Source organism: Micromys minutus (assembly GCF_963924665.1).
Source record: "Micromys minutus genome assembly, chromosome: 1".
Taxonomy (NCBI): Eukaryota; Metazoa; Chordata; class Mammalia; order Rodentia; family Muridae; genus Micromys; species Micromys minutus.
This window is the reverse complement of record NC_137969.1, coordinates 224423155-224438484: the sequence shown is the minus strand read 5'-3', so window position 1 is coordinate 224438484 and position 15330 is coordinate 224423155. Positions and strand designations below refer to the sequence as shown.

General features: G+C 42.5%; 1 protein-coding gene across 1 annotated transcript in view; it reads right to left on the bottom strand.

Moving 5' to 3' along the window:
* Window positions 1-15330, bottom strand: part of RAD51B (RAD51 paralog B) — a 489070-nt gene that overhangs the window by 153697 nt on the left and 320043 nt on the right. The window lies entirely within an intron of this gene.

Genomic DNA, 15330 nt, shown 5'->3' with positions numbered 1-15330 from the left:
AGAGGAAGGAGAGAGCAGAGAGAGGAGAGAGAGAGAGAGAGAGGAGGAAGAGAGCAGAGAGAGAGAGAGAGAGAGGAGGGAGAGAGCAGAGAGAGAGGAGAGAGAGAGAGAGAGAGAGAGAGAGGAGGGAGAGAGCAGAGAGAGAAGAGAGAGAGAGAGGAAGGAGAGAGCAGAGAGAGAGGAGAGAGAGAGAGAGAGAGAGAGAGAGAGAGAGAGAGAGAGAGAGAGAGAGAGAGAGAGAGAGAGAGGAAAACCCTCTATTGGAAAATTCCAAGAACACAACCATTTTCAAAGATTCTACGTGAGGTTCCATCATGAGAAGGAGCCTTTGGTCACCTGAAGAAAACTCGTTGGTCACCTGAAGGAAACATCCTGTGTGCACAATTTGGCATGTGTACCTAATAGAACCGTCTTGATCTGTTGTGAGGGCTAGCTTATGGGTTTGCCATGCTGATACAAAATCTTTTGAAAATTTCTTGTGGTGCTGGGGATTGAACCCAGGGCTTTGTGAATGCTAGCCAAGTACTCTCTCTCTCTAGCCACACTGGAAGGCTTCCACATAATCTGGCTCTTCTACTCCACCTCTGCCACCGTTGTCCACTGCCACATACAATTCCTGAACCAATTAGAACACATGGTGGCTTAATTGAGGGGTGAGGGAGGGGGAGGATGACAAGGTCAGGTTAAGAACTGAGGGGCTCTATTATCAAAGACAAGCTCTTAGGGCCGTCAGTGTTGGGGAGACTTGTGTCTCCAGCTGTCTACACCCTTTCTAGAAGTGCTAAGTAGGCTCTGGGAGCCCACGCATGATTCACCGTTCTCATACCTCAGTCTTCCATTTTGCTACTTCTCATCCAGACTGGTAAGACTCACATGAGCTGACGTAAGTAAACACGCCCCCAAATAACAACTATTTATGTGAAAGAGTATTAATAACAAATTATGTTTACCCCTCACTTCATAATATATAGAATAATATAGCTGTTTAATATAGCTGGATTCAAATTGTGAATATATAGTATAAACCTCAGAGTTCAGTATAGCTGGATTCAAATTGTGGCTCTGGACCTTGGAAAAGTTACTAAGGTGTTGAGCCTCATGTTCTACATATGAAATAATATCTGTCTTTTAGAATTTTTATGTGAGCCAAGACAATCAATATAAGATACTTAATGGAATGCCTGGTAGTAAGTAAATATTCAATAAATGTGCAGAAGCCACTATAATTATTCTATAAGGATGACATGTGTGTTAATGACAAACTATACTTGACATTGGTTCTAAAAACTGAATAATAAATCATATCAGAAAATAGGGTTTTGGCAGGTCATTTCCACCAAACTTAGTCTTTTTTTTTTTTTTTTAATGCAACCACAAATTTTTGTGATGAAAGTTCTGGATAAAGGCTCCATGGTTAAGAGCACTTGCTGATCTTACAGAGAAGCCATGTTCAGTTCCTAGCACCCACATGCTCACTCAGCCATCTGTAACCAGTTCAGGAGATCTGTCGTCCTCTTATGACTGCAGCAGAAACTGTACGCATTGTATGCGTACAGGCAAACCACTCATCCACATAAAATAATATATTGAATATTTTAAAAACGTTTGTGAAACACTATGAAAGGAAAGACAATTAGTTGGGACAAAGCCAGTCAGACACTGATATACTTCTGATAGTAATGTGCACCTTATCTACCAAGGAGCAAAATAAAGTATGTTCTAGTTTTTTTGGCGTGTGTGTGTATGTGTGTGTGTGTGTGTGTGTGTGTGTGTGTGTGTGTGTGTTTTAAATTGTGACTTCTGAGAAGTCTAGATATATAGTCTTTTTTTTAATTAAAAATTTTTATTAGCATATATTCTTTGTATAAAGTGGTGAATTTAATGATGACATTTTCTTTTCTAAAATTTATTTCTTTTGAGAGTATCACTGTATAATCCAGGTTGTTCTGGAATTCATTATGGAGATAAGGCTAGCCCCTTGAGAACTAGGATTAAAGTACATGACACCATGTCCAGCCCAACAGTGCTGTTTTCATTCCAGTGTATCAGTGACCACACTCAGGAGCCCTGGTATACTTATTGGTTCAGTTATCTACAGACATGAAGGTTGTTTCCTTTGAACTATTTAAAGGTTACTTTTAGTTGTTTAGGAGCATGATAATTATAAGTAAGCTTTAATTTTTATGGGATTCTTCCAGATGGTGACTAGAACTCTAGTAATGTGGCATCAGCGCGCGCGCGCGCGCGTGCACACACACACACACACACACACACACACGTTTGTATATTTGACTTTATTGAATATTGTACCTATCACATAAAGCAAAACCTGTTGCCACATATACTGGGAACAAAGAGGAAAAGGGGCTGCATGGCTTCTCTATAAATGTATAAAGGAGTGAGAAGGCATCAGATAAGGTATTTCCATGACTTGTTTTCAATTTTGTTCTTGTAACGGAAATGTTACAAAAAACCGAGATACTTTCACTGTGTGGAGCAGGTAACAGTCAGCAAATCTCCAGCGGGCTACAGATTGCTTCAACAATAACTGCCCTGAGTTGGGGTGCAGCCCACCGGCCGAGCACTTGCCCCCAAGGTGAGAGGATCAGGGCTGATCCCCAACATAAGAATTACAGGATGGGGAGGAGAATGGAGGGGTGAGGAAGGGGAGAAAGGAAAGTACACATTTTCACTGAAATAGTAGATGAGGAAGAAGCCTTTTCTCCCTCCTAAGTGGCTGTGCTGTTATCATGAGTCTGAAAGCCAAGTCACCAAAGGTTCCCACTGCATGGAGACTCGGGGGCTTGGCAATCATATCATCTGATGGAATTGTGTGGTTTTCTAAATCTGTGTTTAGCAAAATGATGGAACAGAAACACTTCCAAAAGCATCAATTACAAATAATCACAACTTGGACAGAAGCCTACAGATGTGTTTTTCACTGAGGCGATTTGGAGATGTGAAAACTACGCTCTTAAAATAACTTATAAAATACTATGGCGGAGTTATAAACAGAGTCTTAACACTGTCTGGTTTCTGAAATGAATTCCGACTTGACACTTCCAAGGGCTTTTCGTAAACTCCGTTCCACCAGAGCGACTGGGGATTCTGATATTGGACGTCAATTTGTGTGAGAGCAGTCTGCACACAGGTTTAAGACAGTGGCGTCGGACTTACACAGATTGAAGTTCAGATGTTGGCTCTATTGTTTCTGACCCATGTGACAACTGGCCAGTAATCATACATTTTCTGGATGTGATAAACTTTACTCCTAGGAGCTTAAGGATTAGACTAGATAATTTACTTAAAGTCTTTAACACAGTACTCCACCTTGGGCAAATGCTATCCCCATCATTGTCTGTAGTTACCATCACTGACTCTGCTTTGCTTGTGTAGAAGTCTCATGCCCAACTTCACATAGTGTCCTGTTAGTATGTATGATGTGTAGTTTTTTGTATCTGTTAAGAAAAAATAAATTAATGGTTTCTCCTCTATAAAAAAAAAATCACAAATAAAAGTCTATATCCTCTTTGTAGAAGATATCTACACTGTTGACAAAGAACATCCATTTGCTATTTATATCTTTAAAGGCAATAACATTTGAATTGGAAGTGCATCTGTTATTTTCCCCATTTCCTTAAAAGCATGGCTAATTGAAAACACAACACACGAACATCACCATCAGCTATAACTACAAAGCCAGAGGGAGGGACTCATGGACAAAAGGGAAGATAAGAGATTTAATGATCACGGTTTCATCTGAAATCAGGAAGAGACTGAATCTGGCTCAATGTTTACTGAGGAGAATACCATCCTCCCACTGTGTGGGGGGATGAAACCCTGCAAGTTATACAGCAACTACTGTCTTGACTCAATTTTTTTTTTTTCATGGAGAGATCACTGCCTTGTTTTCTAGCACTGCCTTGGCTACAGGATACATAAAAATTACATTCGTATACAAAATGCACCCTCACATAATGGAGCAAAAACTATGGGTCAAACTGCAAATGTTCCCTCCCAACAGAAGGAGGGGGCCATTCCTTCAAAGACAAGTCCTCATGTCATGTGCACCACGGTTCCAGGGATGAATCTGAGTATGATGGTAAGAAAATGAATAAAAGACAGACAGGTGGACACGTGGACAGAAACCTGGGATACAGTGTCTGGCTCTCATCTGGAGAATCCCAGGATCCAAGAATCTCATTGTGTTTGTTATGTGGAGCTGAACAGAGTGGCACGGTGGTTGACTGCAGATGGACACAGATGTGAGGTTGTTACATACAGATAAATAAGGAGGCAGGGTTTATCGAGTACAGCTGGGAAAATGGGACCATAAATATCTATAGAGAGAAAGCTATGGTTGATAGTTTCCGCATACATGGCCAACATTGCACTTGGTCTCCTGAGGAAGGCTCCCTCTGACTCTAAGGCTATGAGGTCCTTGACATGATTGCGCTTCTGTCAACAACACACATTCACTCAAGACTTCTCTCACTCAGGGCTCATTCCAAGTCTCCTCCCATACTGTCTTCTATAAATATATCCCGTCCATCTTTTTGTGCACCATGGAACAATGTCTCTGTGAGCGCAGCTTAAGGAAGTAATGAACTTCTCTAGAAAGAAGTAAATTCAAGGTACAGACTCATAAACAACACAATAGGTCCTACTGTCACAGAGAAGACTTGGAAATTAGAGAAAAGAGATGGGAACTAGTCAGGGAGATCACTGGAAAATTGACATAGTTTAGGTCAGAAGACAGAGGGTTCTGGTCATTCAGATAACCATACATACACAAGCAAAATATATGACTCACTTTCATTAAGTATTAAGTCAACTGTCAAATACTTGATATCAGGCCTAAAGGCCAAGCAGGGGACTTGAGCATCTAAACCCAACTCTCCACTAGTGTATGAGCCCAGTGCAGACTACCTGCCTTCAGTGAACTATGCTGTGATACAAGGCTATACTCACACCATCTTCTAGATTATTGATCCTTATCCAGAATAATTCTGCTTGATTGGGCATCTTAAGTGTTTAGTTTGATCTGTTCCACATTGAAAGATTAGAAGTATCTAAGTTGGGGCTTCCAAGAGTAGCCATCAAGTATACCATAGCCTACCAAGAGTATCAACATCAATTGAAGAGAACGGAATGGAGGATTGCCACCTTTGATATAATTAGTGCCTTTTACTCAGCTCTTAGAAGATAACAAAAAAGACAAAGTTTAGACAAAGTTTGTAGTCAGCAGGGATAGAATAGGTAAAATGTAATATCTGGTCTTGTTCAACAGCAGAAGAAATCTTAATGGTCATCAGACTAGTAACTTAATATTTATAAGTCAATTAAATATTTCTTAATTCTTTGAGAATTTCATATGATGTATTTTGATCACATTCATTCCCCAATACACTCCTCTCTGATCCACCCTGATCTTTCTACCCCTCCAACTTTGTGTCCTCCTTTAAAAAAAACAACTGGCTCCAATCTGTGCTGGCTATATATTCCTGGTTATGGGGCCATCCACTAGAACAAGGTGACAATCCTCTTAAAGAAAAAATGACTCTCCTTCTCCCATAAGACATCAACTGTCCACAGCTCCTCAGGTAGTGGTAGGGACTTGTGAATCCTTCTCCCTCTGTGCTACAACACTGACTGGTGTATTGTACAAGTCTTGCACAGGCAACTACAGCTGCCAAGAGTTTCTAAGTCAGCCATCCCCCTCACACTTAATCTCTGCACTTTGACCAGCTGTGAGTTTCTGTATTAACCACCATCTAATATACAGGGAAATCTTTGGGATGGAAGCTCAGAGTGGCACTAACCTACAGGAAGGAAGATGTGAGTTTAGAGGACGGATTGAAACTATGTCCATTTAGAGAATGAATAGGAGTATGCTCAGCCATGGGGCCTCATGGGTTCTCAGCCAAATTTACGGTACCTGGTACATGTTTCCTTCTGTGGACCAGGCTTCAAATCCAATCAGAAATTTGGGTTATCCCATAACATTCACCCCACTATCATACCAATGGGCCTATCTTACCACGAGGGTAATTGTTTTCAGTCCCCAGGATTTCTAGGATCATATCTAGGCAAGTCTGTTGATGACTTTTTTTTTTTTTTTTTTTTTTTTTTTTTTTACTTCAGTGGCCTACATGGCCTCTTACAATTACTATGAAAGCTAGCCAGTAGAGTAAGATTCCTGGTCAGTACCAACTTGATTTTTTCACATTTTATGAACAATGTGTGCAGTATCTTCAGCAACAGGGTCTTATCAATAAGTTCTAGTAGGCAACTAGGAACAATGACAATAGCTTGTATCATTTTGGGTCTCTAGGAGACCTCTGATCAAGAACTTGAGGTGAGGATCCCGTATCTTGCACTGGGATTTTTGTTTGTCTTCTGGGATGAGTCAATCCCCTGTTACACTAACTCCAATCTCTCTCTCTCTCTCTCTCTCTCTCTCTCTCTCTCTCTCTCCCCTCCTTTCATCCCCCTCTCTCTTTCACACACACACACACACACACACACACACACACACATACAGACACACACACAGAGAGAAACAGACAGACAAACAGACACAGGAAGCTTATATAATAGTAGGTCTCTACAAGACTTTTTCAAACAAATTAGACTTTAAAAAAAAGACATTATAAATATGACAAATGCCATTATTCACTCCTCTGTGTGGGGGCATGTTCAAAACAGATTTTATCATTTCAATTTTCTACTGAATGAAGTAGTCACCTGCCTGAGTTCAACAGCCCAGATGACAGTGGAGACATGTAAGTTTTCTTGATATTCTTCCTTCCTAAAGCAACAGTGGGAAGAGGGGAGAGGGTCTCTGAGCCCCGGTCTATTAGCAGGTGACATCTCCATGCTTTGAAGCACTGGCTTAGAGAATTCAATCTATTGGTCATGAACTATGGGATCTCATGACCAGACATGCACTAAAAGACTGTCCTGAGTCAGTGGATAACAAGCCACTAGCCATACTAATAGCCAAACAGGCAAACAGCTACAGTTTCTGGAAAGACAAGCATCCAAGATAGTCTACATAAATTGAGTTTTCTGATATGTTGGACTGGTCATTTCTGAAGCTATGTGTATCTTGGAATCCAAACTCTCCATAGAACTCCTGCCTATTTGCAGCAGATTTTAAAGAGTAGATGAAAAAGAGAAACCATCACATGACCTCAGGCATCTCAGGGAGTTCTTTGACCAGAACACCATCTCCTCCTCTGCCCACTCCCTGGCAGAAAATGACCATAGCCTGCTCTATAGAATCAGTGAAGTTCCAAAATCCACTTAACTGGGCCAGGAGGGCTAGGCACTGTGAATTGTAAACAGGCAGTCCACTGAAGAACAGGGCCAGTGGGAGAGAGTCTGACCAGAATTTAGGCCCGAACTCTAGTCACTGCCAGCCAGGTACAAGCATAGTTCTTTCAAAATGACGAGCCACTGCCTTTCCTGGGCTCTGAAGGCATAATCACTCTTTTTGTACTAAAACGGTTCTATCTGCTCCAGGAACATTTTAAAATATTAGACTTGGTATCCTAAAGTATCCTAATTGCAGATATGACAGTGACCTGGTCTCTTTATCCAAACAAAGCCTTGTGTGAGTCAGGCATTATGAATTTTGATCCCAGATCTGTTAAAGCTTGCAGAATGCCTTGTTCTTAAAAAGGCAGAGGCCGGAACTTTCCTGTGAGAAATTGTTCAGGTTCATTGAACACTTTTATCACCAAGGCTTGAGAAAGAAAGTTTTTCAGCATACTCTACTGTTGCTTCCTAACCATGGCAGTGTCTGATAATCACTCCTGCCCCCCACCCCTGGGAGAGGCATACAGAGAGAGTGGGCAAAGGAAACTTCCTCCCTCCCCTCCCTCCCTCCCTCCCTTCCTCCCCCCCCTTAGGTCCAAAAAGCCACGGTCCCAGGCATGGGCCCCCCCATTCCTCCCACTCTCTTCCTACCCACTTCCATCTTTGGAAAGAGATATCCAGCATTTGTTGTGAGGAAAAGTCAGTCTAAATATTCTGGAATTTGAGTATCACAAAAACAAATCTGGTTTTACTATTCCCTAGCTTAGTTTTGCCAAGCTCTGGAAAATTATAAATCATTCCATGATGAAAAAAAAATATCGTTTTTCCCCCTTCAGCTCAGAGAATATCAGCTATCAGCTCTAGAATGAAGAACCGATAAGGCTTTGGGACGCCAGTCTGCTATTTCCATCGCGAAGGACTGAATGCAGCACAATGGTTATCTGGGAAAATTCGAATGCTGTCAGGGCTTTTCTTTTTGAAATATTTGTCATAAAACACCAAATTTCAATTTGGCTTGAAGAAAACACACTTGTGGGACTCCAGCGGCCTGCCTATATTTAGTTTTGGCTCTGACACGAATCTGCTGTGCAATCCTGGGAAATGTGCCTAACTCCTCTGTACTTTAAAGTGTTGAGTCCACAAAAGCTATGGAGAGAATTAATATATTCTGATGGCTGTTAGTAGAAGGGGCTACAGAGGAAAATGTTAACATGTTTCAGGTTGCATTTGTTCAGCTGTTGTACTCAAAACTCCAGGACCGCCATTGGCTTCTGCCACCTTCATCCATAAGGAAGCTGCTCTGCGCAGAGATACCTGGCAGTGGCTGAGAAAAGGAGAGGGAAAAACAGCGAGGGAGACGGCTTGGGCATATTTGAATTCATGTTGGGAAGACTTCAATTCACGCTCTGCATGGTGATCTGGGGATACAGATCTCTCTGGCCGACTGGCTTCCTCACTCGTTGTCCTCCCCGAGTCCCAGAATTAACAGGTCATTGAGACCAAGGAGCAACAAACTGATACTCGCCATGCCTGTGGCCAAAGCCCTACAGTTGCTGGCTTCGGGGTTTCCCCTGGAGTGCGCACCCAGGGAGAAGCAGACCAAAGCAATCCATAGCCAAGCTGGAGAGAAGTGTGCTGATCAGGAGAGTCCCTGGAGGAAAGACAGGCTCCGTGTGAGGGGCGGCACATATGGAGGGACGCTAAATCTCATCTTCCCATGCTCACCTGTCCAGTCACAGAGGGCACCACTAAGAGTTCTACTTCCAGAACCTCATACCCACCAACTCCACCACGGACTTCAGGGAAGGGTATGAGGAAGGAGAGTGTCTGACATTTCAGACCAGGTATGGGGTAACTGCACTGCATGATGGTAGGGCTTTCTCCTTGACTTACTTACCTCTAGAATATACCCTCCAGGGAGAATCTGTGGTCAGCAACTGTGGTGCTGTGGCTCATGGGTATGGCGAGTTCTAGTTGGATATCAACATGTTCCTGGGCCCCAGTGGGCTGACTTTCGCACCTGTTGGTACTGGGAGTGGGGTGGGAGAGTGGTGGCAACTATTAAGGGAGCCACAAGAAGCAGGCCAGTGTGCTCTTTTCACCCCTCACCCAACCTGGTGGTGTTGGGCCCACTACAGGAAATGACACAGTCTCTTGGTTAGTTGTGACAGGTTAACCACTGTGGCTTCCAATGGTATATTTACCAAATATATTTATCAAATACTGCAGTTAGCATGGGGCCAAGAAAGACTGGCTACCTAGGTGTGGAAATGAAGGTGGCCAGTTGTCAGATGGCTCTGAGGTTCACACGGATGTGAAAGAAACTTTCCTACCAGCTGTGCTGTGCACTTTCTGTGGCAGTCACTGTGCGTGAAGCTTGTTTGGCTGTCTCTGCCCACTTCCTCATCCCTGCCTACTGAGCTCTTCAGAAAGGCTGGGAGGTGAATTTCCAGCCCCCTCCCTCCCCGAGTTTCTGATGACCTTTTTCGGTGTTTTTGTTACTTGTGGTGCTTTCTATTCACGTGTATGCCTTGGTGTGGGGATTCCCCTCCCTTTGGTTTGCCAGGAGGGTTAGAAAGACACAGCTCTGTGATAAGTACTATTGTAGACGGCTGGTACTAACTCACTTCCCCTCTATACACTCATTTGGGGCCAAGAAAAATAGTTCTATTGAGTCATTTGCTCCCCAAAGAGACTGAAGATAGAACTCTTGGGGGAGTCCAACTTCATCAATACCAACTTTGATCCTCCAGCCTAATGTATGCCTATTGTAGACTGGAACTGAGCTCAGAGGAGCCTCAACTATATCCTGTGGGGCACAGAGCATGCTAGACTCCCTGTTTGTATCTCTATGTTCCCAGTGTAAATGGTGCGGCATCATAACCAGCATGGGTTCACTAAACTCACTTACTGGGAAGATCCAATATCTCCATGTCCACTGTCAATCTGTAGCATGAAAAGGAACTTTGTCCACCATTGTTCAAAGGTTGGTTGACAGGTCTGCCTAGAAACTAACAAGCCAGCTGCTTTATCAGATGCTTGCATACAAATATTGCTTCTTGTCTTCGAAGATAAACAATTATATAAGCTATTATTTTTGAGGTGGAATGATAGCATATTTCTACGTCCATATTTAGAAGACACTGATGCCAATTCACAATTAGACAGAGTCAACAAAGGAGAGACACAAGAGTAGGCTGAGAACAAATATAGTAAGTGACCAAATATTTACCCAGTAGCCCTTGGTATGGCACTCTCCAACGTGGCCACTAGTGATCAAACCGCTAGTCAGATGCTACTGGTACACTGATGAGCATCCTGGCAAGGGCCCATCTCACCTGAGGTACAAGGCCCAGTGCCAGATGCCAAGCCAGCTTCTTCTCTCTGCTATTCATATCCAGAGCAGAGTCTGAGAGGAAATGTGAGGCTCTGGCAGGCCTCAGAGTTGCTGGAGGCAATGGTTAGGCTCATGAAGTGACCACTGGCTCGTTTTACCAATATAACTACATACTGGAGCCAATATCTTTTATCTTTCCCTCCCTCGCTTTCCAATGGCTTTTTGGCACCGCTCATCCGACATCATAGCATGAGTCCATTCACAGACTTCTCTCAACTGATCCTTAATGTGTGAGGGAAACTGAGAACTAATTCAAGCAGTCATCATGGGTTAGAGGGGTAGGCAGGCTCTGAGCTCAAACTTCCTGGCCCCCTTCTCATGACAGTAGTGGAATACCAGGTCTACACTTACTCGGGTAGATAATTTGCTCTCTCTGTGCCTCATTTTCCTGAGCTGTATAATTGGATTAGCAATTCTCCCTATTGTGAAGACAAAAGGACAGCATATGAGATACTTTTAAAAATTCCTAACACTTGATAGGTGCCTAATGAACACTCCCTTTGCTATGACATCCTCACTGGAATCAGTTTATGTCTCATGGTTCACTTCCTCTGGCTCTCACTCTTCCCATCCCAAATATCTCAGTCTGAAAACCCCCTCCATTTACTCTTCCCTAAGTTTTTATATTCTAGGGTCCAGGTGAACTCTCAACTCTTTCATGAAAAACTTCCCAAGTATTTGAGACTCAATTAATTTCTCAGTTTTTAGCATACCTAACCCAGCATCAGTACTAAGGAACTTACTACAAGGATTTTTCTTAAGGCTACACATGTTACTTTTCTTTTAACAAGACTTAACATAAATATTTCTCAGTCTCAAAGGAGTCCAAGGAGGGGAAGTCAGTTAAGCCAAGCCATCTATGATGGTACTCATCCTAAAGATTTGTCTTTCTAATCCTTGTAAATCCTTGCTTACAGTGTAAACTTCAAGGAATTTGATGTCGTTCTGGGTCCCTGGGTCCCTTTCTGGGTCCCTATTCTAAATGCAGGAAGAGAAAATGGAATCCAGCTTTGACTCAGTTCTTCCCGTCTGCAGACTCCACACTGAATGCCTGCCTGACATTTATTTAGCTTATTTCATCCTCTCAACCCAGTGAAGTCAACATTGTTATCCCATTTTTCTGAGACCAAACAGCACCATGGGTCAGACTCAGATAAGTCCTATATGGTTCCCTGGTCTATACTGGGCCTTGCAAATAAATGTTCTTTGCATGAAAACTCATAGCCTCATGATTTACTGATTCAGTTAATCAGAACAAGGAATTCTAATATTATTAGTTTAACCAAGTTCCATGTTGTTAAGTACAAAATCAGATAAAGAAATGTAGGAGGATGACTTAGTAGCTAAGATGCTTGCTGTATAAACCTGGCAAGCTAAATTCAGACCATTGGCATCTATGTAAAAAGTCATTTATGGAGGCTTGAGGCTGCAATCCCAGTGTTGGGAGACAGAGAAAGGGGGATCACAGAGGGGTTATTCTCCATCCAGTCTTGCTAATCAACGAGCTCCAGGTCCAGGGAGAGATCCTGTCTTATAAATATAAGGTGGAAGCTGTGATGCCTATGAAGCACAACAATGATTAGCCTGGGATGACGCACCTATAGGGTGTATCAGTCAGTGGTGCTCATGTCATAGTGGTAACCAACAGATGTCTAATTGGACTTAAGTCCTGCTCAACAGGAGGGAAATCATGTCTAGTACAGGCAACCTAGTTAATTTCCTAAGGCTAGTGAGGTCATGGATCTTAGATGGTAACCTACTGCTATTCCTTTACTAGACCACCATAATTGCAAACTGTGTTTTAAATATATATTCATTAAACACAGACAAATCAATCTCTTACTCCTTTGAAAACAAAAAAGCAAACAAACAAACAAAACTATGTCTGTGCAGCAGACAGAGACCATCACTGTGAATCACAACTAGCTACAATGTAGAGAATATGTGACCATGCAATGCCCAGCACCAGTGGATACATTAACAACACAACTCTTTCACCTAAGGCTCAGGGAACATTGCAGAAAAGAGGGCAGAAAGAATGTAAGAGCCAAAGGACCAGGAAGTCTGCTGTGAGATCATATCTCTTGGAAATGACAGGGAAGCTACACCCAGGATACTGAAGCAACATGGCCACCTAATCAAAACCCAAATAATGGTAGTGTTAACAGAAAAGGGGGAAATATCACAGAGTACTAAGTGCTACACAAAGAACTACAGGCAATGAATGGCTGCTGAGAGGAGAATTAGTCTTCCCCAGACATGAACTAATTGATTGTGTAATACCAAGTGACCAGACATGAAATAATATACATACAAGCAACAGTGAATACATGCAGCAACTTAAACATACATGTGTGTAAATAATACATACATGTGTGTAAATAACACACACAATGACAATCAAAGGAAAAGAGGGGGTAAAAATGAATTTGAGAGGGGGTAAAAAAGAGGGGTTGGAGAGAGGAAGGGTAGGGAGAAAATGAGTTAGTTATATTTTAGTTATAATTTAAAAAACAACTCGAGGAAGATACTGGACACCAACCTCTGGCTTCCCCACATCCACATCCACATATAATATTCACACATGTTAGAGGTGACAATTCTTAAACAAGATGTTCAAGAATAAAACAACTGTTCAGTAGGAAGGAAAGGAACCAGAAACGATTAGTAGTCTCAGTAGACTGGAAAGGTTGAGCTTGCAGGCTGGAGGAACCATGCACTGGTAAGTGTGGGCAAGGGAAAGGACACAGGTTCCTGGGTTCTTCTGTCTTGCCCACTAACCACACTGCTAATTCTTTCACTTCTGCTGAGCTGTGATGACAAGAGTTTCAGAAGAAAAGCTGCTTCAGAAGAGCAGACAGACAGACAGTGAGCCGGTTTCGTGTGCTCAGCCACACACAGTATTGGGGTCTGTAATGGGAGTTCACACACAGTATTGGGGTCTGTAATGGGAGTTCATGGCAGGGGTAAATTCCATGTGGACATTTGTCTTTCCGGTTTCACTTGAACCTTTACGGAGTAGCTCACTTAGGGTCTACTGAGCCATGTTTCTTGTTTTCCAGCTTTAAGTGGCATCTCTATTTTTTCAGAATGGTTACTATATATAGTAGCAATGAGAAATAATAAAAAAGATTGATTCTGGGTATGTTTGGAAATCAAGTCATGAAATATTATATCAGTGTCTTTGCTTCCTGTTGAGCACCTGGTCTTATAGGGAAAACTCAGCTGGGGTTGGGACAGCAGAGGCAGAGGTTTGTCCTTGGATTTTTTTAAATTAATCTCATATCAAAATGCCAGTGAGTGGTATAAGCTGTTTTCTTTTAGGGCATACCATGACTCTTTTAAAGAAAAGTCACAGAGAATCTAGAAGTAATGACTGTCCATTTCCACTTAGCTGGTGTCTCATGGTATTCCAAATCCTGGTGTGGGGAACAAGTCCTGTGGCTGACTTCCTAGAAGAAACCACTACTGAGAAGAGATATCATGCTGTTTTGGATGTGGGGGACATTGGAGCTCCTTTCTCCCTGGTTATTGACAAGACAGCACTCCTTACTGTGGACTCCTGCCCTCAGCAGGACCACAGTGAAATCACGAAATCAGCCTGTTGGGCTAGTGAATCCGGGTGAGTGAGTGAGTCAGTTCTCTTTAACTCTGCGGTCTCAACTTCTTGTTAGCTTATTGCAAAATTAAAGGGCACATGGAGAGCAGACCCATCAATCAGTAACCAGCAGAGGAACGAGTTCTTTGTGGAATGAACTAAAAGCAGGAAAGATGAAGAAAAAAATGAGAAGAAACCTCATAAAATGGTCATTTGTTAGAAGAACAGAAGGAAAAATTCCCCTGAACACATGCAGTATTATTTAGGAAAAGTCTTATTAAAGGCTTCCTATCTCACCAGGGGAGTAAGCACAGGAATGTAAACAAAATCCCTCAAGGATCTGCCCTTTATTAGTGCTATGTGTGTGTGTGTGTGTGTGTGTGTGTGTGTGTGTGTGTGTGTCTGTGTGTCTGTGTGTGTGTGTATTCCACAGGCACAGTAGATATGGGCCAAGGAGCTGGAACAGTGACTCAGCAGGCCCAAGACCAGAGGAAGGGGAAGAGAAGCCACTATTGTTTATTACCAACAAGCATCACTGGCTTCTACAGACTCTGCTCAAAGCTGACCTTCCCCCAGCACCTCTTAATTCAGAGCTAAAGTTTTTGAGCCCATGCCTTCTCTAGAACACCCAGCAAATGCTATTTCATGAGGACGAACCCTGAAAAGGCTGGGGAGGAAAACCAATATTTACAGAGTACCAATCACCATGCTCAGTGCCCTGTTTAAACAACCCACTTACGGGACTCAGAAACAAATTGTTTGCCTGGTGCAAACCAAGACATTGCAATAAATAAATAAATTTCTATAACACCCATCGCATTCCTGTGACGTCGGTGACATTATCTCTCTATTTTATAGATAAAAATTACTGAGCAACTGGGTTGGAGAAATAGCTCAAAAAGTAATGTAAGATGTAATTCAACCCTCACATCCACATAAAAAGCCAAGTGTGATGGTGCCCACTTGTAATCCCAGCCATGGGTAAGTGGAGATCAGCAGGCCCCTAAGGCTT